The 23,663-nt window shown below is 38.9% G+C and overlaps 1 protein-coding gene across 3 annotated transcripts in view; it reads right to left on the bottom strand.

Annotated features, from left to right (window-relative positions):
* Positions 1-385, bottom strand: part of filip1.S (filamin A interacting protein 1 S homeolog) — a 108,589-nt gene extending 108,204 nt beyond the window's left edge. For all 3 annotated transcript variants that reach the window (XM_018265491.2, XM_041564667.1, XM_018265490.2), the window contains exon 1: positions 2-385. The gene's annotated coding sequence lies outside the window, so the exon portion shown is untranslated. The remainder of the gene's footprint in view (position 1) is intronic.
* Positions 386-23,663: the final 23,278 nt, after the last annotated feature.

Below are 23,663 nucleotides of genomic sequence, written 5' to 3'. Positions count from 1 at the left end.
CCTACTGTAGCTGTTCTGTGCAATACCAGTGAGTGGATCCACCGTGCAGCCCAAGGCTTGACTTAAAACCAAGAATAAATATAGTAGTAGTCACATTCAGTCTAACAGTGTGAGAAAGCATCCAGCACACACAGTTATTTGCCTGTCTCACTAAGTTGATTTTGCCAGAAGCACAATTCATGCAGGAAATGGTACAATGCAATCCCTGATCACAAATATCCCAAAAGAGAAGTAGGAGGTCACAGATACACCCACTCAGATTTATGGATTTTTTAGGTTTTTTTTCCTCCCCTCCTGTTGTTAGGTGTTATTGGGGACTTGGCAGTAGGGTCCTAAGAAAAGGTTTCCTCTCTATTTGTCTCCTCGGGCACAGTAAAGCCAGAGACTTTGTTGAGCTGGTTGAACTGCGCTAAATATAACTGGTGTTCTCAGATGGTCAGGCTTGTCAACAGCTGAGGATGTTGGAGCATTCCTGGTGCTGTTGTACATCAGCTATAAGTTATCACTGACACGTAATGATAACTGCCCAGAGTTTGGAATCTGCAACTTGGCTATTGTTAATAAATTATAGTTATTGCAATAGATTACACTGTCTCTAACTGACTTCTGGCAGACCCAAAGCCTTTAAATCTTCGTCTACAATAAATAATGGATCAGTATAACAGATGTAAAAAAATAAATCCTGACCAAAACAAAATGTAACACAAGAATGCAAGTAATCATATTACCAAATGCAGAATGTCTGCAGAGTTTTGGTAATAATAAAGTACATTTTTGTTTATAGCACCCTTGCGTCTGTTGACAGAGCGTATTAAACCTTTCAGCGCATTTCCTTTTCATTAAATGTAAGGTACATTTTTAACACTATGGGGATTATTCAGTAAAAAATCTTTTACAGATCTACTAGGCACCTATCACCTATGCATTGCTGCCCAAAATATTACATGTAGTGAGCCAATCATTTCTTCTATAGTATTTTCAAAGGCCAGATTCAGTTAAAATGATGATGTCATACAGTAAAGCCATTGAGCAGACTGGGTGACATAAAAATCATCCAGCACTGATCTACATTGTTAGCAACCCATTGGCAGGTAGCATTTACTAGTGAATTGTTTTAAAGCAAGCATTGCAGTTGTTGATTTGGGTTACTGCTCCTGGGCAAGCTTTGTGCTTTTATTACTTGTAGGCAACATTTAGGCAAATACATTGGAATTTAAACATTACATTGTACATTGCAGATACTGTAAAATCTTTTGGTGGGTCGGAGTCAGCGCTAAAAAAGCTCAGGGAAACAAGTATATAGCAAAAAGAATAATATAGTGTAGTATGTTGTATATTTGTATGGCCTAACTGACCCAATTATATATATCCACCAGGTGTTGTTTCCTCAAAAAGTCAAGCTGAATACTTCATAGCCACACCGACTTAAAGCACCACATGCATTATTTCTGGTGGGTACTTACAAACGTTTAGCGTTAATCAGCGCACATTAATTAACCCAAGTAGCTTTACCTGATATCAATTCCTGAAACGTGATGTTTGTTTAGGCATGTCAAGTCTCCCTTATAGTAGTGTGCCCAAATGCTTGCTAAAATCAGGGGTTGAAGACCACAGCCAGCGTTGTCCTACTTCACTGCGTGTTACCTTCCGGGCACTTGGGGGTGACATCACAGCACTTCAAATTCAAGCATTTGGGCGGACTACTATAAGAGAAACTTGCAAACTTCCAGAATTGATATCCGGTTAATTGATGTGCGCTGATTAACGCTAATGGTTTGTAAGTACCCACCAGAAATAATGCACATATGGGGGTATGTAATTAAAGTCGCAAAGAGGAAAACAATTCACACCAATATGAATAATAATGCACAACTCGCAATGTAATATTGTTCTTTAAACTGTTATTGCACTGCGAATTTTAATTGTGCATTGCGAATCTTAATTGCGCACTCTTAAGAAGTGCTTGAAGGTATTGTAATCTTTTGGAGCAAACATAACGACTTTTTCAGTAAGAAGTTTTATTACATTTACTGCGCATTGGCGCAAACTATAAAATTCGCAAACGGTCTTCCACTGTCGGAAGTGGTCGCTTAACAGTTTCTGGGTTCGCAACAGCTATATTAAATTTGCACAAGGCAAAATTTGTTCACGCAAAGGCATAACTTTTCGCATTCCGAATAGTTTTTCCGTTACTAACTTTTATTACATTACCCCGGTGGTGTTTTAAGTTGGTGTGGTTATGAAGTATACAGCTTGACTTAATGAGAAAACAACTGGTGGATATATCTATAATTGGTTCAGTTAGGCCATACAAAAACGTATACACCATACTACACTATATTTTTCTTTTTGCTATATGCTTGTTTGCCTGAGATTTTTTAGCTCTGACTCCCACTCACCATAATATTTTCCCATTTACTGAACTCGAGGGAGAATGAGTTTTGTGAGTCGGAAAAGAGGGGAGACCCCAGGGACTAATAATAATAAAATAATCTATTTTTAAGTTTTGCAGGTACTGTGAAATAGCATATATATTGATTGCCCTAACTTTTTTTTATAGAAGTTCTTTTCACTAGGCTAGAACTATTCTTCATGAGAACAAAAGACTTCCACAGGACCCAGACAGCTCTTTAGATAGACAGGGTGAGGGCTTTAATACCACTGGTTGATGTAGAAGTCAAGGGGTACATAATAATGTCAGTATTTTTTGTGGCTCAAAACTTTTTTTAGGCAAAACAAAAAATGCATAGCAAAATTCTAGCAGAACAGTTTGCTCAACTTTATTTATTACATATGAAGGTGTGCTCTCTTATGATTTAGGGGCATTTTGATTTACCTAGGAAATCTACCTTCATTTCTGTTTAATTCCTATTACTATTCTGTATGATGTGAACATATTTTTTTATATGAATAAAGAAACTATTGATTTGGAAAGCCTTCAAGATCACCAATACCTAGGGAGTTATAAAACTCCGTAAATTTCCCACTCTGACCAAATTCCCACAGCATTTTTTTCACTGTATTTATCTATAAATTTTCACAAAAAATCTTGTGCTGGAAAAGTCTCAATAAAATCGTAAAACTATCTGAATCCTATAATTTTTACGGATTTGACACCCCAAAACAGGACATCTGCCATTGACTTATACATGACCTTGAAAGGTTTAAGATGGAGTAGTGTTTTAACAACATCGGGTTTAATAAATCCCTCTGTTTTTACCCTTTAAAAGTCCGACCAGAAAAAAAAAATCGGATTTTAGTAAATAACCCCCCCAAATGTGTATATTTATATGGAGATTCCTGACAGGTATAGATTCAATTTTCAAAGTATGAAAAACTAGCATACTTTAGATTATAAGGCCAAAAAAGCTGCCCAGCAAACCATACATTTTTTGTGATTAATTTAGAAAATAAAATGGGTACATTTGCCTTTCTACTCCAAACTATCACACTGTGAACCTTTTGCTACAATTTAAGACTATGAAAAAACACATCTGTGTCATAAAACCCGAAACAGTTAGTTGACCATGTATTTCTGTATGGAGCATATTCAGATAAATGTAATATTAACATTAAGTAAATATAACTTTTTACCCTAAAACTAAAATGAATTGGGGCGTGGCCGGAAGCTGACGGAGACGGACGCTTAGCACTGCACCGCAGCACCCGTGCTGCTAAGATACTGTTTTTCCCCTGTAAAGAACCGCCGAGTCGTGATTGGAGAACCGGAGCGTCTTTCTTGGTGAGTTTTCTTACCCGGCGGTACTCTGCGGCTCACAGCCAGGGCCCAGACTTGTGCGCCGATATGGGGAAAAGTCGCGGAGTGAATTCGCGCATCGGAGTGAAAACGCCGAATATCCAAGATGGTGCTGGCGCTCGTGGAGTGTCACCTAACTCTGCTAAACATGGCGATGGAGAGGGAAGAACTACCACCAAGTTGGGGAAAGGGAAGACTATTGGAGCTTCTGCAGCATTGAAACTGGGCAAGTATGCCAGGGACACTTCCCATAATGACACCATGCCTAGAAGCCAGGGGTCTATATCTCCTGAGCCTTCCCCTTATGGTTCTCCCATGCTTTCTCCGGTCAGTAATTTAAGTGAGCAGATAGCAGAACATAGTGAACATACTGTACATATTGAACCAACTTTGTCTGAACTTATGCTGCTCATTAACAGTAACCATGCTGCCACGATAGCAAAGATGGATGACCTTAAACAGGATTTTGCTTTGCTGAAGCAGGATGTGCAAAAGATAAGGGAACGTACAACAGAGGCAGAGAGGCGCATTGCCATACTCGAGGATGTTACTACCTCTATCCCAAATAATTTATCTGAAATGGCACAGAAAGTTCGGAGATTGGAGGAAAAAGCGGATGACCTTGAAAATAGGCTCCGCAGGAACAATATTAGATTGGTGGGCCTACCAGAAAGAGTGGAGGGGAGTACGCCTGAGCTCTTTTTGGAGGATTGGCTCAAAGATATGTTTGGGAGCAATAATTTTTCATCAGCGTTTACAGTGGAGCGGGCTCATAGAGTCCCGGCTCGTTTACCTCCACCTGGTGCTCCTCCTCGCCCTTGTATAGCCAGAATACTGAATTACAGAGATCGAGATAAAATCCTCTCGGAAGCTCGGAAAAAGCAGGAAATTATTTATGAGAATGCTAAAATCTCTATATATCCAGATTTCTCCACCGAAGTGCGAAAGCAAAGGCTAAAATTTGCAGATATAAAAAAACGTCTCCGGCAGATCAACTTATCGTATGCGATGTTGTTTCCAGCTAAATTGAGAGTCCAGGATGGCGATAGAGTCCATTTCTTCACAGCCCCGGCCGAGGCCAATGCGTGGCTGGAGGGAAGGCCTCTGTGACTACGGGCTCACCAACCCAGAGACGCTTATGATCTTGCTGCACGATTGACCTTGGGACTGGTTCGAAACTGAAGATTTGTAAGCACGGGACAATTGGGAAGGCTAAGACATAACTAAGGGTGTCAGTTAGCTTCCTGGCCACTAGTTGGGAGCAATAGGGTTCCTCCTCATAGGGTTTAATGGTATTGGGTGTAGGCCCTCCTAGGATTAGGGGATGGGCAGGGTGGGAAAAGGGTATGTGTGGGATTTCATTTTTTATGTGTTTTGTATGTTATGGTTCACATATAATTATTCTGATCAAGGTACTTTTGACTTTTGAGATATTCCAATTCTCTTCTATATGCAGTCCTCCTTGACTCTAGTATCTTGGAATATTAGGGGTCTTAATTGTAAATATAAGCGTGCTCGAGTGTTCGATTACATCAAAAGATATAAGCCTGATGTTTTGCTCCTACAGGAGACCCACCTGGTGGGCCAGAAGCTTTTTACATTGAAGAAACCTTGGGTGGCCTATGTTAATCATGCCTCGTTCTCTACTTATGCAAGAGGGGTCTCGATTCTTGTTAAGAAGGGTGTTCCGTTTGAGTGTGTGGGGATTAGAACAGATTTTTATGGCAGGTATATTGTCCTTCATTGTAAACTTGCTAACCAAATTTTTTCCTTGGCTAATGTTTATTGTCCTCCTCCATTTTCTTCATCCCTCTTAGACCAGGTCTATTCAGTACTTGCCTCCTTCCCAAATGCTCCAATTTGTATGGTAGGGGATTATAATGCCACTCTTGTTCCTCATTTGGATAGGTTGGGTCAAACAAGTAGTTATAACCAGGGATTGAAGCAATGGGTGGATAACCTAGGTCTTATAGAACTATGGCGCTGGAAACATCCGGGCGAGGGACAATATTCATGTCATTCAGCGACCTATGCTACTTTGTCTCGAATAGATCTAGCTTTGGCCTCTGTGGATTTTGCACAACAGGTTAGTACTGTTGAATATCTTCCGAGAGCGTTCTCAGATCATTCCCCTTTGTGTATTTCAATTCGAGTGGGGGTTGGTGATAATAGAGCAAATTGGAGATTATGCCCAATGTGGTTATCAAATATACAAGTTAGGGATCACTCATGTGAAGAATATGGGGCATATTGGGATATCAATGTGGGAACGGCTCCTCCAGGAATCTTATGGGAGGCATCTAAGGCGGTCGCTCGGGGGGTGTTAATTAGTGAAATTGCTAAGGTTAAGAAAATATCTAAGGCAGAGGTTGATAAAGCAGCTATGGCTCTTACAGAAGCAGAGAGGGTCCATAGTCAAGCTCCCACGGATACCACATATCAGCTTCTGGTCCAGTCACAAAGAGACCTGGAGTTGGCCCAAACGAAGCTGACTAGCAATCGGTTGTTATATGCCAGCCAGGGCATATTTGAACAGGGGGATAGAGCTGGTAAATTACTGGCGAGGTTGGCTTCAGCTAGGGATTCACAGACTCCAATAGCTCAGATACAGGATTCAGCAGGGGAAGTGGTTAATACTCCAGATGATATACTTTCAGCCTTTACGAATTTTTATGAGACGTTATATCAGACGAAGACAGGTTACTCAGCAGAGCAGGTATTTTCTTATTTGGAGGCAATTACTATCCCTAGTCTGACACAGGAGGAGAGGGAGTATCTTGATACCCCGATATCTGAAAAGGAAGTGGTGGAAGCGATATCGGTCCTCCCCTCGAACAAAACCCCGGGCCCAGATGGCCTTCCAGTTGCTTGGTATATAGCACAGGGTCACTCTCTGGTTAGACACCTACATGAAACCTATATGTCTGCCTTTGAGCAGGGGATTCTCCCACCTTCCTTTTATGAGGCAGTTATTGTTCTGATAGCGAAGGAGGGCAAAGACCCTGCGTTGTGCGATTCATATAGGCCGATATCGCTTATAAACACAGACGCCAAGATATTGGCAAAGATCTTGGCCACCAGATTAGCTAAAGTAATTCCCTCTATAATACATAAAGATCAAACGGGCTTTATGCCTGCTAAGTTGACTACTATTAACCTGAGAAGAGTCTTTACTCATTTACAGACTAATCATATAAATGCTGGGTCAAGGATCATTGTGTCTCTGGACGCTAACAAGGCGTTCGACTCAATAGAATGGCAGTATCTGTGGGTAGTCATGAGGAAATTTGGGTTCGGCCCGGGTTTTATTAGATGGGTTCAAATGTTATATTTTAAACCTACGGCATGTATTAAAGTCAATGGCATGGTGTCCTCCTACTTCTCCTTGGCTAGGGGAACTAGACAGGGATGCCCCTTGTCTCCTTTTTTATTTGCAGTAGCAATTGAACCCTTAGCTACCTGTCTCCGTCAGGCTCCGAGGGTTGTGGGATTTAAGTATGGTACACTGGAAGATAAGATTGCTTTGTACGCGGATGATATGTTATTGTTCTTAGAAAATTCGGGCTCATCTTTGCAAGAGGCCTTGGGTATTATAGAGAGATTTGGTGATTATTCTGGACTAATTATAAATAAATCTAAGTCCGTTATTCTCCCTATTGATGTGAGACCTAGTCAATCTACTAGTTCACATGGTATTAAATGGGTGAATAAGTTTAAATATCTGGGGATTATTATTTCTCTAGATCATAATCTGTATATCTCAGATAATGTTAACCCAGTAGTAGAACAACTTGGAAAGGCAGTTAAAGTATGGTCCTGTTTACCAATCTCCCTATGGGGTAGAATTAACCTGTATAAAATGATTTATCTTCCTAAGCTTTTGTATAAGCTACATAACTCTCCTGTATGGATTTCAGAATATCATTTTCGCAAGATTAATTCTGTTTTATTGCCTTTCATATGGGCTAATAAATCCCCACGCATTTCCTGGATTTCATTAACAGCTACGTTGGATAAAGGGGGCTTGGCTTTACCCCATTTACGGTACTATTTTATGGCTAGTCAGATTTATCATATTCACAGTTGGCTTCATAGTGAGGTGGAGGATCCAGCCCTGTTAATTATGGCTTCTAGAATTGGATCACTGGAGGCCCTTAAAAACTTGCCATATAGACGGCTGTGTGATTATGATGACTACTAATCTACAATAGCGGTCCCATTTAAAGCATGGGAAATTGCTTGTTCGTATACAGGCCATAAGTCCCCTTTGATATCGCCCTATCTGCCATTGTGGAGGAATTCTAATTTGCCCCACTTTAAAACTATGCAAGATTGCTCGTACTGGACTGCAAAAGGATGTAAGTTGCTGGGAGAAATTCTGGTAAACCAGGTATTTCCTACTTTTCAACAAATGAAGGCACAACTTAGTGAACCAGAATTGCAGTTCTTTCGTTATCTCCAGCTGCGCCACGCTTTTAAGGCTCAGTTTTCATCTCTGGAGGTGATATATAATATCCCCTTGATAGAGCGGATATTGAGGGATTCAAAGAGGGATAAACTGACTGCTAGGCTCTATCAGGAGTTACTGAGTACTGTTCCTGCGCCATTTGATAGAGCATGGAGACACTGGCATCAGATAGTCCCTGATATTAGTGAAGAACAGTGGGAAGAGGCTATTGGCTCAATTTATGGTGATCTAATTTCTTTACGGGATAGACTTGTTCAATATAAGTTTATTCAACAGTTGTATATAACTCCTATAAAGAGGCAGAAAATGGGTAGAGAAATTGAGGCAAATTGTCCAAGATGTCAGGAGCCAGATGCATCTTTTTTGTATATGGCATGGTACTGCCCCCCAGTGCAAAGGTTTTGGAGGGAAGTGATTAGATATTTGGCTGACAACTTAGCACTTCCCTGTGGTTATTCTCCAGGAATATGTTTATTGGGACTGGTGGATGACTTAGTACCCTTGAACAAAACTAGAGCACTTATGCGGGTTGTACTATTTTATGCCAAGAAATTAGTGATAATGAACTGGATGGGTAAGAACAATCCGACCATAACTCAATGGGTTACTCTAATTAATAAAACACTTCCCTCTATCAAGCTTACTTATCGGGCCCGAGGGTGTCCGGAGAAATTTGAGAGAATATGGAAGCCATGGCTGGAGGTTAATGGTGTGCGAAACCTGTAGAAAGCTATATTTATAATCTAGTTAAAATCAGGTTGGATGCTGGGTATAACGTGCTGTGAATTATGATCTTATTTAAATGGTTTAAGCGGATTAATCAGTTAGTACTTTGGTGGATAACTGAATTTGAATTTATACTTGAATTGTATTTGTGAACCAGGTTTGGTGTTGTGTCTATCTTTTCCTCTCCCCCTTTCCCCCCTCTCTTTCTCCCCCCCTCCTTTTTTTTTTTTTTTTTTTTCTCTTCCTTCTTTCTTCCTTCTTGCCTCCTGGTGGTAGTGAATATGAGAGGCTGGCGGAATCACACTATAATAGAGGTGACCATTCAAGGGGTAATGGTACTGGGTGAGGGTAACAATGGGACTAGTGTTGATAAGGGAATAAACGAATTGGAATGGTTGGGAATATTATCGGTATTGTTGTGGTTAAGGGGGAGAGAGGACACAGATGTGATTGAGTGAGGGGAAACACTGGGATTGTGTGATAAAGGTATAACCTAATGAGATTGGTAATATAAATTATTCACATTGTAACATTGTGGGTAAGGGGAGGGAGGACACAGTTATGAGTTAATGCGATAGCACATGTATAATGAATCGCACAGGGGGGTAACATATGTAGCTACACACAGTAGCCTATGGGTAACGTATATAAAATAACAACACGGAAGGGGTCACGAGATTGGATGTATACACAAGGGTTGTGGAATGTACGGTGGGAAACTCCCTCAGCTTCTATACGTACTACCGAGTACAGGAGGATGTAATGTATTGTGTCATGTATTTTTTTTTTCCTTGTTTTGTTTTTTGTTAAAATTCAAATAAAATAATGTTTGTTTTTTAAAAAAAAAAAAAAAAAAATGAATTTTCTGAAGTTTTCAGTTTTTATTACAGTTCTGAAAATCAACACAGAACTTTATTGCACTTTGACCCACATGTTCTTTAGTACAAAGATAAAACATAATAAATAAATTGGCAAGCAAGAGTCTCCTGAACAAGCTATGTACTGTATGCATAGGATTACAAACCTATGAGCTATGAATAGACCCTAAATTGAAAGTGGTTTGTATGAAACCACATGGCTATCATTGTATCTCTCACATACTGTAGGGCACAAACTAGTTTACATGTGAACGACGTGTCTGTTGAACGGATGTGTCATAAGGTATGGATATAAATCCAGGTACTCAAATTATGCGGCATGCAAAGTCTGTAAAATTTAAATACTGCTGAGGAGTGTTCAATGGAACAAGACGACAATAAAGAAAACAATAAAATCTCAAAAAAATCAATAAAACAACTTCAAGCAATTTAAAGAGGTAAGTTAAAAAAATAAAAACTGAAAAGTTGCTTTGCTATTCTAGAACATACTAATAGTTAATCTGAAGGTATGAAAATATAAAACTTTGTAATGAAGTAATGAAAATATAATGTACTTTTATGCTGCACTATATCAAGCTGCTGTGTAGCCATGGGGACAGCCATTCAAAGATTAAAAAGGAGAAAAGTCACAGGATACAAAGCAGATAACAGATAAGCTCTGTATAGTATACAATGGGATTCTTAAGAACTAATCTGTTATCTACTGTGCATCCTGTCCTTGAATGGCTGCCCCCATGGCTACACAGCAGCTTGTTTATAAATTATAGCTTTGATTCTGAAGCAAACACACCAGTTTTACAAGTGGGGGCAACACTACATTATACTGGTATTCCTTCAAAACACTTTCATTTTTTGGTGTTACTGTTCCTCAAAAGGTAAACCACCCCTTTAAAAACAAAATATCTCACAGTGAGAAAGGTGGACAAAATCCCTGTCCCACTAGTCTCACTGTACAATTAATGTTTTACTAGCAAAATAAGTACTCAAAAAATTACATAAAATATAATGCATCACTAAAACAAATTGCTCTAGGACCACAGGATGGCAATTGGACCAATATGGCAGAGATGCAGGAAGCAGCTCTGGGAGGCTGGAGGTCACAGAATAACTGGCAAAGTAAGGGCAAGGTATGGGCAAGGGGGCTAGATGGAGAACCCCTGGCCTGAAGTAGATACCTGGGTAGCTTAGAAGGGCAACCTTTGTGAGAAATAGGGACAGCTAAATGGAGCTCTTTTTAGCAAACAATACGACCAACAGCCATTTTTTCAGCAAGAGTGTTGCTTTCCATCACAGGTGGGTTAGCACCTGCCCCCTCATTGCACTCAACCTAGGAACAGACAGCTTGCCCTTCCATCAATCTGAGCCGCCACCACCTGGAGTGATGACTTTTTGACGAAGGCATGAATTGTGATTTGTCCCCACCTTTGACAGGCAGCTTGCCCTTCCACCTCTCTCCAGTGACCTACACTGGTTCATCCAGTATTATGAAACACAGAGTTTTCATTGGTCCATCCTGTATTCTTGAAGGACCAAGTTTTCAGCACAGGGGGGACTTGAACTCATGACCTTTGGGACGGCAGGCAACGCCTTAACCACTGGATCATTCGGGAGGCCTTCCCCACTTTCAGTTGTTACAGTCATCCGGAATTGCTCCTTGCATGTTTAGGCTCTGTGGCTCAGTGGCTAAATCACTGGTTGTTCGTCTGTAGAGTCCAGAGTTCAAATAGTGGGTGGGTGATTAGCTCGACCTTTCAGGATTGTTTATAACAACAAATACAGAGCCATTTTCTTCAGGCTGCATTCAAGAGTGACTGCTACTTTGGAGTCTGCAAAACCTTCTCCATCATCCATCTGTTCAGTGGTGCATGCTGCTAATTACCTGGTTTCTTCCCCCAAATCAGCCTGGGGTGGGTACAGTTTGGCAGAAGTTGCCTTTTCTTCGGGCTACATTAATGAATAACGATATTTACGGTTCGGTAAAGCGCCAAAATTTTGCTTCTCAAATGTTTTTTTCAAGTAATCTACAGAACCCTGTCTTTGTTAAACAATTTACCAAGGTCAATTGTGAGCTGATGCAAGGCACGCCCCAAAGAGGGCAGCATGAGGGTTCTGACAGGCAACCCCTGTAAGAAAAAGGACATCCAAATGGAGTTTTGTCGAGACAGCCCTTCAGCAAAGGAAGCTGCCAACCACAATGTATTTTTTCACCCACCTTTGTAATCCAATTGGCTGACCTCAGGGCAGACAGCTTGCACTTCCTTCCATCAAAGGTAGGCTATCTTCACCCGCACCGTGGCCTGCCAACACTGCCTTTCAAGGTAAAGGCACAAGGGGACATCCAGTTGTTAGGCAAAGCTGCATTAACGAGTAACCGACCGCTGCCAATCAGCTGCCAACCGCATGTTGTTCTTCAGCAAGGCCCATCCTTCCATAACAGCCAGGCACCCCCCCCCCCCACTTTGGCAATGCCATCGACTGACCTGGGGGCAGACAGCTTGCCCTTTGTCAGATTTTTTTTGTGGTCGGAGTTTAAAAGGGGAAAAACACAATTTTTTCTTAGAAAAAAACCTCGTATTTTGCATGATTTATTAAACACAGGTGCTGTTAAAAGTCTGAATAAAAAAGTACTCCATCTTAGACCTGCCGAGATCATGTAATCAAGTTAATGGCAGATGCCCCTTTCACAATTGGAATATATCATGATCTACACTGGGTTTCGTACAATAATCCAAGTAATTTGTGATAATCTGAATAAATCTGAGTTTTCAGGCATTAATTCCAAAAAAAAGTATAACTGTGATTTGTTCATGATTTTATCAAATCTTTTCCTGCAGAAGATAATATTTAGTTAATTTAATGATGGATATGTTAAAAATGTGGATGGGAGTTTGGTTGAAGTGGTTTTAAGAAAATAAGGAGAAATTTAGTAAAAACTACTATAACTTCTACTCTAAAAAGTAAAAGTTGTCAAGATGCTATAGAAGTCGAGGGGACTGATTTTATTGGACTTTAAGTCCATTGATCAGCTCTTTTTTTTTTACTTTTTATATTTTGATCTTTTAAAAAATTCCATGACATCCCTCCCCCCGAAGGAATCACCACGGGGAGGCCCAAAGGTAACATTGCTAAATACTGACTATTGCTTGCATCCTGAGGTGCAGCTCTTTGTGCTCCTATACTGAATGCAGTTCTCACTCTGCATTTGGCAGTGCTGCATCGATAGGGAGCAGTTGGTAGGCAGGATCTGGGCATTCATAACAATGAAAATCTTGAATTAGAACAAAATAAGCATATTCGCTGAATCAACAAATCTCACATCGCATTTTTTAAATCAATGGGGGAATGAGACCCATGTTATTTCATAGGCACATTGTATGAGATGCAATATCCAAACCTGTGTTTCTGTGCCCAACAACACCAAATATAACACATGATGAGATTCCAATATGTCTCCAAATACTGGTAAGACTTCATTTTGTTAAAATAATTCAAATTTTAAAAAAAATTATTTCCTTTTTTATCTGTAATAAAAAAACAGTAAGCAATAATAAGTAATCATTGTTGGAGGCAAAACAATCCAATCGGATTTAATTAATGTTCAAAGTAGTTTTTTTTGTAGACTTAAGAAAAATTGCACATAGATGCAACCATTCTAGTTATAATGTTCTGATGTTTGAAGATGTAAACAGAAATATCCCTGCGTAATACAGGGAACCATATTTATATTAAAAATATAAATAACATATTTGTAAATATCCAAAATAATATGGTATATTATTATAAAGTATTTTGTATTTGTTTTGCATGTGCCCACACACTTTTAATTATATTTTTCATATACAAATAATCAAAGCACAAATATGCACATTCTAAACAACAGTAACCTACTCCAGTTAAGTACATATGCAGTATAACAGATAGAACACAGGGGATGGAGTCATTGGTTAATGAATGTTCAGAATGTGATTGCTTTTTAATTTAATAAAACCCAGCTTTGGAATATGTCTCCTGATACATATGGCACTATGTCCTTGTTGCTATTTAACTCAATTACTGAATAAGATAAGTATTTCTAATATATTGTATAACCATTCTCCATCACAAAATATTTAAGCCTGTGTTGTTTCAGTACTTAAGTAGCCTTTTCATATTATGATGCACCTGTAAAAGTGACTGAGACAGTCAGTATAGAAGGGGGTCTAAAGATATTTGTCTCTGTTCTATTTTCCTGCTTGATTTTAGTACAAGTAGTAGTAGTATCTGAGTTATTGCTAGAATTTGGAATATAATTCTGAAAAAAACCCATTATGCATATGTGACCAAATATGGTTCCCTGTACTGAAGGCTCTATGTATTACGCAGGGATATTTCTGTTTACATCTTCAAACATCAGAACTCAATGACTAGAATAGCTAAGTAAGTGAGGAGGCTTTATGAGAGCAACATATTGTTATGTAGCTTTTGTGTATATTGGTTACAGTTTATTTTATCTGTTTTAACTGGCCAAGAAGCATATCTTGTTTTGGGACCCATATGCACAGTTTAGTCTAATGAATTTACATACTTTGACTAAGGCTGAGTGATGGCATATTTATTCACTATTTGCACTAGCTGAAAGAAGCCAGAATTCAGGCAGAACATTTCATCTTTTAAACAAGATGGTTTCCAGATCCCAAACAGAAAATATTTCTTAAGGTCTACAAATGACACACATATGCATATTAACAAACTCTCATTTTAAAGGGGGCTATAATGCAAAAATACAACTAATATATATATTTAAAATTTTTAATATTACAATATTGCTTGATCCTTTTTCAGCTGGTAGTAAATGTGCTGTGCTTTATGCATTCATTTGTTGCGTGGCAATAAGTGGATAAAGTCCCCCATACCCTCACTTGTTCAAATAGAAAATGTGTACATAACTAAACATATGGCACCCAGCAGCACACTGTTTTGCATGACGACATGCATGGTGACATATAGTTTTTATTTTAAGTGTGTACAAATTTATTCTCTGAATTGAAGGTCAATTTAAAAAAAGAGCATTGGACCATAAGTTTTCTAGGTACATTTTAGCTAGGTGATCAGACACTGTTGGTTATTTGCACCTTACATACACAGCTTCATTGTCACAGCTAGCTGTTGTGCACAATGTTAGAATTAGAGTTATGTGCCCTCTGTGTTAATATAATTGTTTGGTATTTAACAGTCTGGTTATAAAGTTGTGACCAAACTTTTTGGAAATCTCTAGCTCTTTTCCTGTCCTCTTGCATTGACTCAGCCCAACAGCCCCTGTGAGTGTCCCATATCAGTCCACTCTGCTAACCATATTTAGAGCAATTATGAAACTAAAGCCATATGTACATATCTGGTGTAACTGTCAACCGATAAACCCTTTTGGAAACATATCCAACATAATATTTGCCTTCTCTGCTCCCCAAAAATACTTATAGACTGAGTGGTGATTTTGTCTTTATATTATTGTGACAGACATAATTTTAGCAGCACTTACTAAATTTACACTGACATATTGGGTTGAAATCTTGCAACAGGAACTACATATAATTCTTCACATAATATCACCTTTTTCTGTCATATCTAGGTACAATTACTATATCTATTCCAAGAAGTTCTAAGTTGGAAGGTCTACGGCATTTGTTCCAGTTCCAGATGTATAAAAAATGATAATCAATAATATTCTAGATACAGAGAATGTTTGCTTGAGGGTATGGGAGCCATCATAGCATTTATCAATTGTTTAAAGGCAAAGTCAATTTGAGCAGAGAAGCTTGTGTTGGAACATTCCCTTAAAACCTTGTGTTGCTTAAATATTTCACAATATCTCACCATATGACCAACAATTTAAAAAAAAAAAAATTTGTAGGGAGGACCCTGCCCCCCAATGTTTTTTGTAATACGTGTTGGGGGGGTGCTAGGCACCAGTGGCTTTTTTCAACATGTAGAGGGAAACACTGACCATCAATTTTTTTTAACTTGTAGACAGTAGTATAACTTGGGAGTGTCAGGCCCCCCTGCCAAAAATCTACTGAGAGGGCCCCTCTCCTGACCCACTTGCTCCACCTCCTGGGCCTGGATAGTACTGATTTTAAAGGTACAAAATGGGTTGGGGATAGGGGCTATAATACAACAGGCCACAAGGTATGTTGTATAGGTAGTTAAGCCACTGCTTGTAGGGGGGCCCTGACCACCAATAGGGTTTTACCCAGTGTGTTCACTGTTTTATCACTCATGTCTTTGTGGCCTTTTTACTGTGGTGTGTGGGTAGGTGGGGCCAAAAAGAGGCACCTGCCTAGGGCACAACTATGGGGGGTGCTGGGCAGGTACCTGTTAAAATAGGGGTGCCCAAAAGATAGATTGGGATCTACCTATCTTTCCAGCTGACACGAGGTCACCCATTCCGATTAGAAGAAAAGAGGTTCCGCCTAAATATTCGGAAGGGGTTTTTTACAGTGAGAGCTGTGAAGATGTGGAATTCTCTCCCTGAATCAGTGGTACAGGCTGATACATTAGATAGCTTTAAGAAGGGGTTGGATGGCTTTTTAGCAAGTAAGGGAATACAGGGTTATGGGAAATAGCTCATAGTCCAAGTTGATCCAGGGACTAGTCCGATTGCCATTTTGGAGTCAGGAAGGAATTTTTCCCCCTCTAAGGCAAATTGGAGAGGCTTCAGATGGGTTTTTTTTGCCTTCCTCTGGATCAACTGGCAGATAGGTAGTTAATAAACAAAAAAAAAAAAAAAGGTTGAACTCGATGGACATGTGTCTTTTTTCAACCTTACTTACTATGTTACCAGTAGACCTTTAGCTGGTGATCAGTAGATCTCAAGACATTGTCCACAAATGGCCCTCCTATATCATGCTTTTCATTCAGATATTTATTATGTTAAGGTTACAGAATAGTTGTTTTTGTAAATATAGCAATATACACTTTCTTAAAAATCAATATTTAAGTAATATTTTCCATGGAACAGAATGGTAACAATGCTATTATGGATGTAGATCATAATAGGACAACATCACTAAAAGTAGACTTCGCATTAGTAAAGTATGGGCATTCCTGTGTTAAAGGGTCTTCTGCCTACCCCTAGTCTGTTTTTGTTCCCATTTGCCACCCTCCCCTCCCTACCCTCCCCTCCCTTCCCTGTTACAGCACATGCAAGAGCATATTTGAGCTTGCTCGTATGCACGCTGGGAGGGGGGTGGGTCGGGATTGCCTAGGACTCCCAGATGGCTTGGCCCGTCCCTGGGTGGGGCCCTAGCATGGGGTGGGTGGGGTCCTAAAAATTTTGTTGTGCTGGGCCCTGTGATTTCTAATGGTTGCCTGCCCCCCTGCATTGGAAAGTGCCATGTTCAGCATTGATAAGGCAAATCACACACCTGGATGACGTTAAAACATTCCCCTTCTGGTTTCTTGCAACGAGATAGTAACACAATCAACAGCGTATAAAATAAAAAGAAATTAAAGAATCATGCCAAGCCTAACAGTTAGGGGCATATTTATCATGTAAAATACTGGAGACAAACATCACCAATGATGTTGCCCATAGCAACCAATCAGATCTTTGCTTTTGCACTGGTGATGGTGATGACTATGTGTTTGTAACACGAAGGGCGTAAGGCTGTGGACACATTAAACTTTTAAACAACTTGGTGGAAGATTGCCTATATTTGAGCACCTTCTCCATAGTATTTATTCGGTTCATCCGACCCCCATGCTGAGGGCTCAGGGCTGTGCACCTGGGCCACTTCCTTAATGTGGTGAGTAACTACTTCACTTTTTGGAGACCCACATTTAATCACATAAGCAAGATGCGCCTGACAAGTATGCAATTCACTGTTAGTGGCAAAGATTGCACCTGAAAATTAACCCGAGTGTGTTGTGTAAATGTAATGGGGGCCAGTGAGGAAGGGACTGGTGTTAGGGTTGCCAACTTTGTGCGGCTCACGGTCCGGGCATGGAGCAGGGCCACAACATCGCCGGGCCAGGTCAGGTGGAGCGTGCTACATCACATGGGTGGGCGTGCTACATCACCTGGGAGGGGCTATGACATGGTGATCAGCGATTGTCAGAACCTGACTGGTTTTTCTTGTTTGGAAAACCGGGCAGACTGTTTTGATCTGGGCAGCCATTCTGAAAACCGGGCTCAAATCCGAACAGTTGGCAACCATAACTGGCTATCTCTTTAATCCACTACTAAAAACATGTCAGTGCTTCATAAGTAAAACATAATAAATAAAACTCTTAAGAAAGACTTGGCTACCTTGCAGTATGTAAAAGGATTTTAGCTATGTATGAAGGAATAAAAAATATTTCTGCAACTTTACATACAACTGTGTAAACATTTCTGGAAAGCATAATGAGAACTTTAAGACCCCAGTCATGTTTTTCGCTAGTTGCTTTTATAAAAATGTTTTGGCTTAAACGGGTGGTTCACCTTTAAGATACCTTTAAGTGTGTTATAGAATGGCTAATTCTAAGCAACTTTTTTATCGGTCTTTATTATTTATTTTTTTATAGTTTTTTAATTATATGCACTTTTCCTTCTGGCTCTTTCCAGCTTCAAATGGGGGTCACTGACCCCATCTAAAAAACAAATGCCCTGTAAGGCTTCATATTTATTGTTATTGCTACTTTTTATGACTCATCTTTCTCTTCAGAACCTCTCCTAATAATATTCCAGTCTCTTAATTAAATGGATCCTAGCAACCAGATTGCTGAAACAGCAAACCGGAGAGCTGCTGAATAAAAAGTTAACTGAAAAACCACAAATAATAGTACATTAAAACCAATTGCAAATTGTCTCAGAATATCACTCTCTACATCATACTAAAAGCAAACTCAAAGGTGAACAACCCCTTTAACATTCTGCTTTTTAAAGAGAAATGATCAATTAAGCTAAGCAGATCATGTGAAAAAACACAGACATTCCTAGAAAAAGAATATATAATTGAATGTAATCAATCAAGATAAAAACTTGCATTTTTTCAAATGATCTTGTAAACTTACTATAACTCAGATAAATGTTATATATAATGTGTGGCAGTCTATATTAATAAATATAAACATAATGAAAACAGGACAAATGCAGTTCCTCTTACCAATGTAAAAACGCTGAAAAACTAATTTCTAAAGACTTTGTTTTAAAAAACAGAACCAGATGTTGCAACATAATGTTATTTCCCCAATGAAACACAAGTATACTGCATTTATAAAAATAGCAAAATATTATGCAAAATAAAACTACTACACAAAAGCGCCAATAAATAACATGCAAATGCAGACCATAATTGCACTCTCTTCTGACAAAAAAAAGTAGTCCAGCACAATATTCTACATCCAAGGCCAGTGTCAGCACATATAAATTCACCTATTTTTATTACAGGTGTGGGAACTGTTATCCAAAATACTTGGGACCTGGGGCTTTCTAGATAATGCATCGTTCCCCATTTTGGGTCGTCATACTTTGTCTAATAGAAAATCATGTAAACATTGAATAAACCCAATAGGCTGGTTTTGCTTCCAATAAGGATTATTTATATCTTAATTTGGATCAAGTACAAGGCATTGTTTTATTATTACAGAGAAAAGGAAATCCTTTTTTACATTTGGATTATATGGATTAAATTGAGTGTATGGGAGACAGCTATTCTGTAATAGAGAGCTTTCTGGATAACAGGTCTCTGGATAATGGATCCCAAAACTGTACTCAAATATTTTTAACCTAAGCTCTTTTACTCACTGATAAATATGAATATATGAACAACATGTCAACAGTTATCCTTGCCCCTAGAATGTAAATACTAATCACAACCTCTTTGGGCACCTGATCTTCCGTCTGTGGAATAATGAGGAAAGCAGTGTTGGGGTGTTTAGCTTCAAGTCTAAAAATAAATTCAAATATTTCTTCACAGGGTATAGTCTTGTGATTATTGCTTGTAAACATATCTGTAGTACTGCTACTCTATCACAAAAGAGGCCTGTAAAAATGGCTATACATAGTTAATCTGGGATGAAAGAAGACAACTGCCCATTAAGCTTAACCCTTCTGTTTGACCCCACAGCATCACTCAGTAATATAAGGAAGGAAAAGAAAAAACCTGTAAATACTTGCATACACATAAGCACAGACAAACATATATACAGGTACATGGGTATTTCACAATTTCACTGACACCAGAGTGATGAGCTAAGAGCTATTATTATAATTGTACTTTTAATAATAATTATAAATATTATTAGTCTAAAGGGGTTGCCTCTTGTTGTTCTATATGTAAAGAAGATTCCTGATTTCTGTCTATAATATCCTATAAGGAGTTATCAAGTTCCCTCGTAAGTGCCCCACTTAGCTAAAACAAACCTGACTTCTTTAGTCCCTCCTTGTAGATTATAGGGGTGGTTCACCTTTAAATTAACTTTTAGTATGTTATAGAATGGCCAGTTATAAGCAACTATTTTAAACAGTCTTCTGACTCTTGCCAGCTTTCAAAGGGGGGGTCATTGACCCCATCTAAAAAACAAATGCTCTGCAAAGCTACACATTTATTGTTATTGCTTCTTAGTACTTTATTACTACTTTAGTACTCATATTTCTATTCAGGCCCTCTCCTAGTCATATTCCAATCTCTTATTCAGATCAGTGTGTGGTTGCTGGGGTAATTTGGACCCTAGCAACCAGATGCAAATTGGAGAGTTGCTGAATAAAAAAGCTAAATAACTTTAAAAAAACACAAATGAATAAAAAAATGAAAACCAAATGCAAATTATCTCAAAATATCACTCTCTACATCATACTAACAGTTAATTCAAATGTGAACAATTCCTTTAAATGTTCCATTCCAACTTTTGTAGCATGTCTTTTTGCAGCTAATTGATGTTCCTCTTAAAGGAGAACTAAAGCTTAACTAAAGAAGTAGGCTAAAAATGTTGTACATTATGTTTTTGGGCTTTTGTACTAGACCCAGGCAACCACCACCCTTTTGCCTCTGAAAATGCCCCAGTAGCTCCCCATCTTCTTTCCAGCTAATTCACTGCACATGCTCTGTGCTGCTGTCATTTACTGAGCTTAGCGACCAATGTACAATATACTGTACATATCCTATGACAATTATGAAGGGCTTGATCATTACAGTTGCTAAACATTTAGTTTAGTTCAATATATTCAGTATGTAAAATTTGGCATTTCTAGCTGTATTCATTTAGTTCTCATTTAAAGCCCAAAACTACACTGGATACTCAAAGTGAGGCTTTACCATGTATCTATAAAGGCAATAAATAATCTATAAGGAGGCAAAAATTGACTGCTTGAACATTTGCTAGAGTATATCATTCCTGTGTAGGATAAAGGAAAAGCAATGGACTCACTGCAGTAATCTCCCACTAAATTCCAGACACACCTGAATCTAGCTCAGAGCCACTCTGATATCTGTACTAGCTGGAGCCACGTTGTCTCGTCTCACTGTGTATTTGTATACTGCTGAGATGACAATAAAGTTAATTTTGACTTTTGACTTTGTGTGATTATTTCTAGGGATAGGTGAATTTGTCCCGTTTTACTTCTGGGCTAATTTCCCGCAAAACTGGCGAAAAATTCTCAAAACTGGCAAATTTGCCACAAATTCGCACCTGGAGATAAATTCACCCATCACTAATTATTTCTACTTTGTTTTTGCTGTGCCAAAGTTTTACAAACCTAGACATTAATGGGTCCATAATCTGCTATACAATAGTATAATGTGGATATACAGAACTATTTTCTTGGAAGGGTGAGGGCATTACTGCACATCTGTATCAAAAACTGAATAAAAATATATAACTGAGGAACCGGCACACACAGATGATTGCAAAAGGGGATTGACCCCTACGTGTTTAATGTGTCACGAAATACACAACGTTTCGGGGGATGGCCCCTTTGCCTGGTGATCATCTCGGTGTGACCTTTTCACAATTGTTTGATTCCTGTGGATCCAGGGAAGGGTCGTCTCCCTAGAGGGCACCAGATATCTATATACAGGAGGGCCTGGGAGTGCATGCGAAATTTACTAGGACCAAAAATATATAACAACATATTTGGCTCCAGTGCATTTTATATTCAAGAGAAATGTAGTTTTGTTTGTGAGCACAGTACCATCTTGTGGTTATACATTATATACGTCCATGTACATATGAGTAACTGAATGAATTAATGTTTGTTTTAACCATGTTTCTATGAACAATTACACTAGATTGATGGGGAAAACGAGTGATTTATAGAATGTAACATGGCTGGATTATACAATTTTTTTTTTTTCAAGTATAGCCATGCACTGTATTGTCTTTTAAACAAAGGTTAGTAAAACACGAGATAAATTAATAAACACACGCTACTTTGTATTTTTATTAAAGGGACATTTACTCTTTCCACCTTTAACAGAAAAGTGTGGGTATGCTTTTAACATGCTACCCCAAAGCTCACACTTCTAATTTGCCACCCTGCTTTATTATGTGAATCACTCCCCAACGCAGCTCCTCTCCCCACTTTGCCATAAGTTAATGCAAGCTACAGAGGGTGAGGATAATTCCTAGCCTAACAAGGCTTAGCTCCAACCCCACACCAACTGATTTTTGACAGTAGCTCTATCAGCACACTTCAAAATGGGTGCTGCAAGGAAAAACAGAGGTGAGATTAGCATAGGGTGAAATATGATTATGCAAAAATTGCAGGTGTTTTTTCTAAATGAAAACCATCCTATGTGTACAGTGGCAGGTACTTGCAATAAAAGTAGCTGTCAGTGCCTGCTGATCAGAGCAGTACTGACAATTTCTCAGCTAGCAGCAAACAAATACACATTCTACTTGTCCCCATATTAACTATATCTAATAACATATCTAATAACTAAACAACATCACCACGCAAAGTATTCTACAACCTCACTATCCTCACTGTGAAGAATCACCTACTCTCAGTAACGTAAAGTGATGAATTAATAAGGAGAACAGACCAGCAATGATGGGTAGAAGTCTGTATAAATGGAGTAATAAATTAATATAAAATGATAACGCCACTTCCCCAAAGTTCCCTAATTGTGGCCCCTATAATGTCATATCAAACTGTGTTCACATAATGCCAAGGCCCTGCTGCCAGAGGCTAAAGGGTTAACATCAGTTAGGAACACAAGATAAAATTGTAGCTAACAGAACTGCAAGTACATATCCTGGCTATATTTTAGTAGCGTTAGACCACAAGGCTTGCAAACCGTTGGACACAGGAAAATGTTACTTGTGCAACATGTTTTCCAGTAATACTTGCACCTGCTCAGATGTATAGTCATATGAAAAAGTTTGGGAACCCCTCTCAGCCTGCATAATAATTTACTCCACTTTAAAAAAAAAAGAAATAACAGTGGTATGTCTTTCATTTCCCAGGAACATATGAGCACTGGGGTATTTTTTCAACAAAGATTTTTAGTGATGCAGTATTCAGTTGTATGAAATGAAATCAAATGTGAAAAACTGGCTGTGCAAAAATTTGGGTACCCCTGCAATTTTGCTAATTTGAATGCATGTAACTACTCAATACTGATTACTGGCAACACCAAATTGGTTGGAATAGCTTGTTAAGCCTTGAACTTCATAGGCAGTTGTGTCCAATCATGAGAAAATGTATTTAAGATAGGCAATTGCAAGTTGTGCTTCTGTTTGATTCTCCTCTGAAGAGTGACAGCGTGGGATCGTCAAAGCAACTCTCAAAAGATCTGAAAACAAAGATTGTTCAGTATCATGATTTAGTGGAAGGCTACAAAAAGCTATCTCAGAGGTTTAAACAGTCAATTTC

The sequence above is a fragment of the Xenopus laevis genome, chromosome 5S (genome assembly GCF_017654675.1).
Source record: "Xenopus laevis strain J_2021 chromosome 5S, Xenopus_laevis_v10.1, whole genome shotgun sequence".
Classification (NCBI taxonomy): Eukaryota; Metazoa; Chordata; class Amphibia; order Anura; family Pipidae; genus Xenopus; species Xenopus laevis.
The sequence above is the reverse complement of the archived record's forward strand: the minus strand, read 5'-3'. Positions and strand labels throughout refer to the sequence as shown.